The 7,500-nt window shown below is 42.6% G+C and overlaps 1 pseudogene; it reads right to left on the bottom strand.

Annotated features, from left to right (window-relative positions):
• LOC116359785 (dachshund homolog 1-like) overlaps positions 1–7,500 on the bottom strand; it is an 83,091-nt pseudogene that overhangs the window by 22,574 nt on the left and 53,017 nt on the right.

Raw genomic sequence — 7,500 nt, 5'->3', positions numbered from 1 at the left:
ACGGAGGTGACCATGCTAACATACCTTACAACACAGGTGACCATGCTAACATACCTTTATAACGGAGGTGGCCATGCTAACATACCTTTATAACGGAGGTGACCATGCTAACATACCTTTATAACGGAGGTGACCTCCATGCTAACATACCTTTATAACGGAGGTGACCTCCATGCTAACATACCTTTATAACGGAGGTGACCATGCGGCCGCGGGAGGAGAGGGTAGAGTGGTGGACCTGGGCAGCAGAGGCCATGCTGGCTAACGTGTTGAGGTGGTTCATCTGACTCATTGCCATGGAGACGGAGGCGGGGGCCATACTGACAGGATCAGGGGTGTGACATCATCATGAACGGGAGGTGTTCCAGACCTGAGAGAGGGAGGGAGGGAGGGAGGGAGGAAAGGGAGAGAGGAAAGGGAGAGAGGAAAAGGGGGAGGGAGGGAAAGGGGGGGAGGAGGGAGGGAGGGGGGAGGAGGGAGGGAGGGAGGGGGGAGGGAAAGGGGGAGGAGGGGGGGGGGGAAGGAGAGAGGAAAAGAGGGAGGGAGGGAGGGAGGGAGGAGGGAGGGAGGGAGGAGGAGGGAGGGAGGGAGGGAGGGAGGGAAGGAAGGAAAGGGGGCGAGAAAGAGAGAGATGGTTTTCTATTCAGCTTTGTGGCAGCATAGCATACATTAGAAGGTGGAGGGTAAACCATTATATCGTCACACTCAGGACACTAGACCAAACAGAATGCTGTTTGACTTGTGAAACCAGGTTTCCAGAGCAACATTTGTGATGCTCAACATCCCAAAACCGAACATCTCTGGGGACATGAAACGCTTGAACAAACAAGGGGAAGAACATGTCAACAAAGAGTGGAAGGTCATATAACAACATCTGAGATGGACTCTTTGTAACAGCCAATCACAGTACAGAAAATACATCACACTCAATCTCCATGACACTTTACTTTTTTTTTTGTCTTCTGGGTGAAATCACTAAAAAGACTCTTTGTTGATGATCCAGAAATAGGACACACAGTTCCATTTTGCTGTCCCTCTGTCATACTCTGAGTGAAGAGGAGAGGAAGAGGAGGAAGAGGTGGAAGAGGAGGAGGAGAAGGAGGAAGAGGAGGAAGATGATGATGAAGAGGAGGAGGGGAGAATAAGGAGGAGGAATAGGAGAATAAAGAGGAGAAGGAGGAGAGGAGGAGGTGGAAGAGGAGGAGGAAGATGATGATGAAGAGGAGGAGGAGGGGGAGAATAAGGAGGAGGGGAGAATAAAGAGAAGGAGGAGGTGGAAGAGGAGGAGGAGAAGGAAGAGAAGGAGGAAGAGGAGGAGGAAGATGATGATGAAGAGGAGGAGTAGGGGGAGAATAAGGAGAGGAAGGGGAGAATAAAGAGGAGAAGGAGGAGAGGAGGAGGTGGAAGAGGAGGAGGAGAGGAGGAGGAGAGGAGGAGGTGGAAGAGGAGGAGGAGAAGGAAGAGAATGAGGAAGATGATGATGAGGATGAGGAGGAGGGGAGAATAAGGAGGAGGAAGGGGAGAATAAAGAGGAGAAGGAGGAGAGGAGGAGGTGGAAGAGGAGGAGGAGAGGAGAAGGAGGAGAGGAGGAGGTGAAGAGGAGGAGGAGAGGAGGAGGTGGAAGAGGAGGAGGAGAGGAAGGGTGTCTGAGAATAAAGGTTATTAGCTCTTCCACTTCACATTCTGACATGTATTATTCTGAATATAAAGCTTAAAGATGTTCAAATGAGAAGTTGTCTGTGAGGAGCTTTAGGACCTTTACTAGACACTGGAACATGAAAATAAATAAAAGTGACTAATTAGACTGAATTGACTGATTGGACGATTAGGACCTTGGTGGTGATTGGACAATGTGGGAAAAACAAGACACTTTTCCTTCCACTGGTATTGTGTTAGCAGACGACTAGAGATGTTAGATGTTAGTAGACTACTAGAGATGTTAGATGTTAGCAGACGACTAGAGATGTTAGATGTTAGCAGACGACTAGGGATGTTAGATGTTAGCAGACTACTACAGAGATGTTAGATGCTAGCAGACGACTAGAGATATTAGATGTTAGCAGACGACTAGAGATGTTAGATGTTAGCAGACGACTAGGGATGTTAGATGTTAGCAGACTACTACAGAGATGTTAGATGTTAGCAGACGACTAGAGATGTTAGCAGACGACTAGAGATGTTAGATGTTAGCAGACGACTAGAGATGTTAGATGTTAGTAGACTACTAGAGATGTTAGATTTTAGCAGACTACTAAAGAGATGTTAGTAGACGACTAGAGATGTTAGCAGACGACTAGAGATGTTAGCAGACGACTAGAGATGTTAGATGTTAGCAGACGACTAGAGATGTTAGATGTTAGTAGACTACTAGAGATGTTAGATGTTAACAGACTACTAGAGAGATGTTAGATGATAGCAGACGACTAGGGATGTTAGATGTTAGCAGACTACTACAGATATGTTAGATGTTAGCAGACGACTAGAGATGTTAGATGTTAGCAGACGACTAGAGATGTTAGATTTTAGCAGACGACTAGAGATGTTAGATGTTAGTAGACTACTAGAGATGTTAGATGTTAGCAGACTACTAGAGAGATGTTAGATGTTAGCAGACTACTAGAGAGATGTTAGATGTTAGCAGACTACTACAGAGATGTTAGATGTTAGCAGACGACTAGAGATGTTAGTTGTTAGCAGACAACTAGAGATGTTAGATGTTAGCAGACGACTAGAGATGTTAGATGTTAGTAGACAACTAGAGAGATGTTAGCAGACGACTAGAGATGTTAGATGTTAGTAGACTACTAGAGAGATGTTAGATGTTAGCAGACTACTACAGAGATGTTAGATGTTAGCAGGACGACTAGAGATGTTAGTTGTTAGCAGATGACTAGAGATGTTAGATGTTAGCAGACGACTAGAGATGTTAGATGTTAGTAGACTACAAAAGATGTTAGATGTTAGCAGACGACTAGAGATGTTAGATGTTAGCAGACTACTAGAGAGATGTTAGATGTTAGCAGACTACTAGAGATGTTAGATGTCAGCAGACTACTAGAGATGTTAGATGTTAGCAGACGACTAGAGATGTTAGATGTTAGCAGACTACTACAGAGATGTTAGATGTTAGTAGATGACTAGAGATGTTAGATGTTAGCAGACTACTACAGAGATGTTAGATGTTAGTAGACTACTAGAGATGTTAGATGTTAGCAGACTACTAGAGAGATGTTAGATGTTAGTAGACGACTAGAGATGTTAGATGTTAGCAGGACTACTACAGAGATGTTAGATGTTAGTAGACTACTAGAGATGTTAGATGTTAGCAGACGACTAGAGATGTTAGATGTTAGCAGACTACTAGAGAGATGTTAGATGTTAGCAGACTACTAGAGAGATGTTAGCAGACTACTAGAGAGATGTTAGATGTTAGCAGACTAGTAGAGAGATGTAGATGTTAGTAGACGACTAGATATGTTAGATGTTAGCAGACTACTACAGAGATGTTAGATGTTAGTAGACGACTAGAGATGTTAGATGTTAGCAGACTACTACAGAGATGTTAGATGTTAGTAGACGACTAGAGAGATGTTAGCAGACTACTAGAGATGTTAGATGTTAGCCAGACTACCAGAGAGATGTTAGATGTTAGCAGACTACTAGAGATGTTAGATGTTAGCAGACTACTACAGAGATGTTAGATGTAGCAGACTACTAGAGGTGTTAGATGTTAGCAGACTACTACAGAGATGTAGATGTTAGCAGACTACTAGAGAGATGTTTAGATGTTAGCAGACTACTAGAGATGTTTAGATGTTAGCAGACTACTACAGAGATGTTAGATGTTAGCAGACTACTAGAGAGATGTTAGATGTTAGCAGACTACTACAGAGATGTTAGATGTTAGCAGACTACTACAGAGATGTAGATGTTAGCAGACTACTACAGAGATGTTTAGATGTTAGCAGACTACTACAGAGTGTTAGATGTTAGCAGACTACTACAGAGATGTTAGATGTTAGCAGACTACTACAGAGATGTTAGATGTTAGCAGACTACTACAGAGATGTTAGATGTTAGCAGACTACTACAGAGATGTTAGATGTTAGCAGACTACTACAGAGATGTTAGATGTTAGCAGACTACTACAGAGATGTTAGATGTTAGCAGACTACTACAGAGATGTTAGATGTTAGCAGACTACTACAGAGATGTTAGATGTTAGCAGACTACTACAGAGATGTTAGATGTTAGCAGACTACTACAGAGATGTTAGATGTTAGCAGACTACTACAGAGATGTTAGATGTTAGCAGACTACTACAGAGATGTTAGATGTTAGCAGACTACTACAGAGATGTTAGATGTTAGCAGACTACTACAGAGATGTTAGATGTTAGCAGACTACTAGAGATGTTAGATGTTAGCAGACTACTACAGAGATGTTAGATGTTAGCAGACTACTACAGAGATGTTAGATGTTAGGAGACTACTACAGAGATGTTAGATGTTAGCAGACTACTACAGATATGTTAGATGTTTAGCAGGACTACTACAGAGATGTTAGATGTTAGCAGACTACTACAGAGATGTTAGATGTTAGCAGACTACTACAGAGATGTTAGATGTTAGCAGACTACTACAGAGATGTTAAATGTTAGCAGACTACTACAGAGATGTTAGAATGTTAGCAGACTACTACAGAGATGTTAAATGTTAGCAGACTACTACAGAGATGTTAGATGTTAGCAGACTACTACAGAGATGTTAGATGTTAGCAGACTACTACAGAGATCACTCAAAAGGAAGAAGCCACATGTTATAGTAAAAGTAAAATCAAAAGTCAAGACCAAAAAGATGCTGTGCTGGTTAATAGTATGTTTCCACATTCCTAATTATTATTCTGGTGGAGACGTGTTCATGATTTACACCAGACTTCTGTCTTCCTTCAACTGTCACTTATATCATGATGTCTGGAGGGGCCTCAGTAGAAAGTGGTGACGACAAACAAACAGGCCTCAGAGAAGACTCCAGAACATTACCCCCTCTAACTGAAACACTACAGCGCTTGTCAGGGTGTGTGTGTTGTGTGTGGTATGTGTATGTGTATGTGTATGTGTGTGTGTGTGTGTGTGTGTGTGTGTGTGTGTGTGTGTTGTGTGTGTGTGTGTGTGTGGAAATGTGTATGTGTACAGTGCCTTGAGAAGTATTCGGCCCCCTTGAACTTTGCACCTTTTGCCACATTTCAGGCGTCAAACATAAAGATATAAAACTGGATTTTTTTGTGAAGAATCAACAACAAGTGGGAACAATCATGAGTGGAACGACATTTATTGGAATTTCAAACTTTTTTAACAATCAAAAACTGAAAAATTGGGCGTGCAAAAATTATTCAGCCCCTTACTTTCAGTGCAGCAAACTCTCTCCAGAAGTTCAGTGAGGATCTCGGAATGAATCCATGGTGACCTAAATGACTAATGATGATAAATACAATCCACCTGTGTGTAATCAAGTCTCCCGTATAAATGCACCTGCACTGTAGTAGTCTCAGAGGTCCGTTAAAAGCGCAGAGCATCATGAAGAACAAGGAACACACCAGCAGGTCCGAGATACTGTTGGTGAAAGAATTTAGAAGCCGGATTTGGATACAAAAAAGATTCCCCAACGCTTTAAACATCCCAAGGAGCACTGTGCAAGCAATAATATTGAAATGGAAGGAGTATCAGACCACTGCAAATCTACCAAGACCTGGCCGTCCCTCTAAACTTTCAGCTCATACAAGGAGAAGACTGATCAGAGATGCAGACAAGAGGCCCATGATCACTCTGGATGAACTGCAGAGATCTACAGCTAAGGTGGGAGACTCTGTCCATAGGACAACAATCAGTCGTATATTGCACAAATCTGGCCTTTATGGAAGAGTGGCAAGAAGAAAGCCATTTCTTAAAGATATCCATAAAAAGTGTTGTTTAAAGTTTGCCACAAGCCACCTGGGAGACACACCAAACATGTGGAAGAAGGTGCTCTGGTCAGATTAAACCAAAATTGAACTTTTTGGCAACAATGCAAAACGTTATGTTTGGCGTAAAAGCAACACAGCTCATCACCCTGAACACACCATCCCCACTGTCAAACATGGTGTGGGCAGCATCATGGTTTGGGCCTGCTTTTCTTCAGCAGGGACAGGGAAGATGGTTAAAATTGATGGGAAGATGGATGGAGCCAAATACAGGACCATTCTGGAAGAAAACCTGATGGAGTCTTCAAAAGACCTGAGACTGGGACGGAGATTTGTCTTCCAACAAGACAATGATCCAAAACATAAAGCAAAATCTACAATGGAATGGTTCAAAAATAAACATATCCAGGTGTTAGAATGGCCAAGTCAAAGTCCAGACCTGAATCCAATCGAGAATCTGTGGAAAGAACTGAAAACTGCTGTTCACAAATGCTCTCCATCCAACCTCACTGAGCTCGAGCTGTTTTAGAACTGATAGAAGACATACCCCAAGTGACTTACAGCTGTAATCGCAGCAAAAGGTGGTGCTACAAAGTATTAAACTTAAGGGGGCTGAATAATTTTGCACGCCAATTTTTCTGTTTTTTGATTGTTAAAAAAGTTTGAAATATCCAATAAATGTCATTCCACTTCATGATTGTGTCCCACTTGTTGTTTATTCTTCCAAAAAAATACAGTTTTATATCTTTATGTTTGAAGCCTGGAAGGTGGCAAAAGGTCGCAAAGTTCAAGGGGGCCGAATACTTTCGCAAGGCACTGTATGTGTATGTGTGTGTGTATGTGTATGTGTGTATGTGTATGTGTATGTGTATGTGTGTGTGTGTGTGTGTGTGTGTGGTGGTGTGTGGTGTGTGTGTGGTGTGTGTGGTGCTGTCTGTGTGTGTGTGTGTGTTTTGACCGAAGCCAAACTCTGCGTCAGAAGAACCACTCCATCAGTTGTGGGGCTCTGAAGACTGAGACTATGACGGTGTGTCTCAGCTACCACAGAGCTACAGTCTGTCTGTGACGGGACAGACTGAGACTATGACGGTGTGTCTCAGCTACCACAGAGCTACAGTCTGTCTGTGACGGGACAGACTGAGACTGATGACGGTGTGTCTCAGCTACCACAGAGCTACCGTCTGTCTCTGAACACAAGGAAAACAACTATCCACAATGAAGCTTCATTTAGAAGAAACAGAAATAGCAGACGTCGAGGACATGGTTTGGGCAGGTTACAGTGTTGTATGTGCTGGATTTTGTACAATACAATACCTAAACCTACATAGGAAATGCATAATATACACAATGACACCAGACTATTGTGTGAGCTTTTGCTAATTTTCAAATTCAAATAGAGAAACAGCTAGAAAATAAAAGCCAGGTCAAAACAAGACCCTTGTGTATCATCAGACCCACTATTTCACCCTGTGTATCATCAGACCCACTATTTCACCCCGGTGTATCATCAGATCCACTATTTCACCCCTGTGTATCATCAGA

The sequence above is a fragment of the Oncorhynchus kisutch genome, unplaced genomic scaffold, assembly GCF_002021735.2.
Source record: "Oncorhynchus kisutch isolate 150728-3 unplaced genomic scaffold, Okis_V2 Okis05a-Okis16b_hom, whole genome shotgun sequence".
In the NCBI taxonomy this organism is placed as follows: domain Eukaryota; kingdom Metazoa; phylum Chordata; class Actinopteri; order Salmoniformes; family Salmonidae; genus Oncorhynchus; species Oncorhynchus kisutch.
Note: the sequence above shows the minus strand (reverse complement) of the source record. Positions and strands in the feature narration are given on the sequence as shown.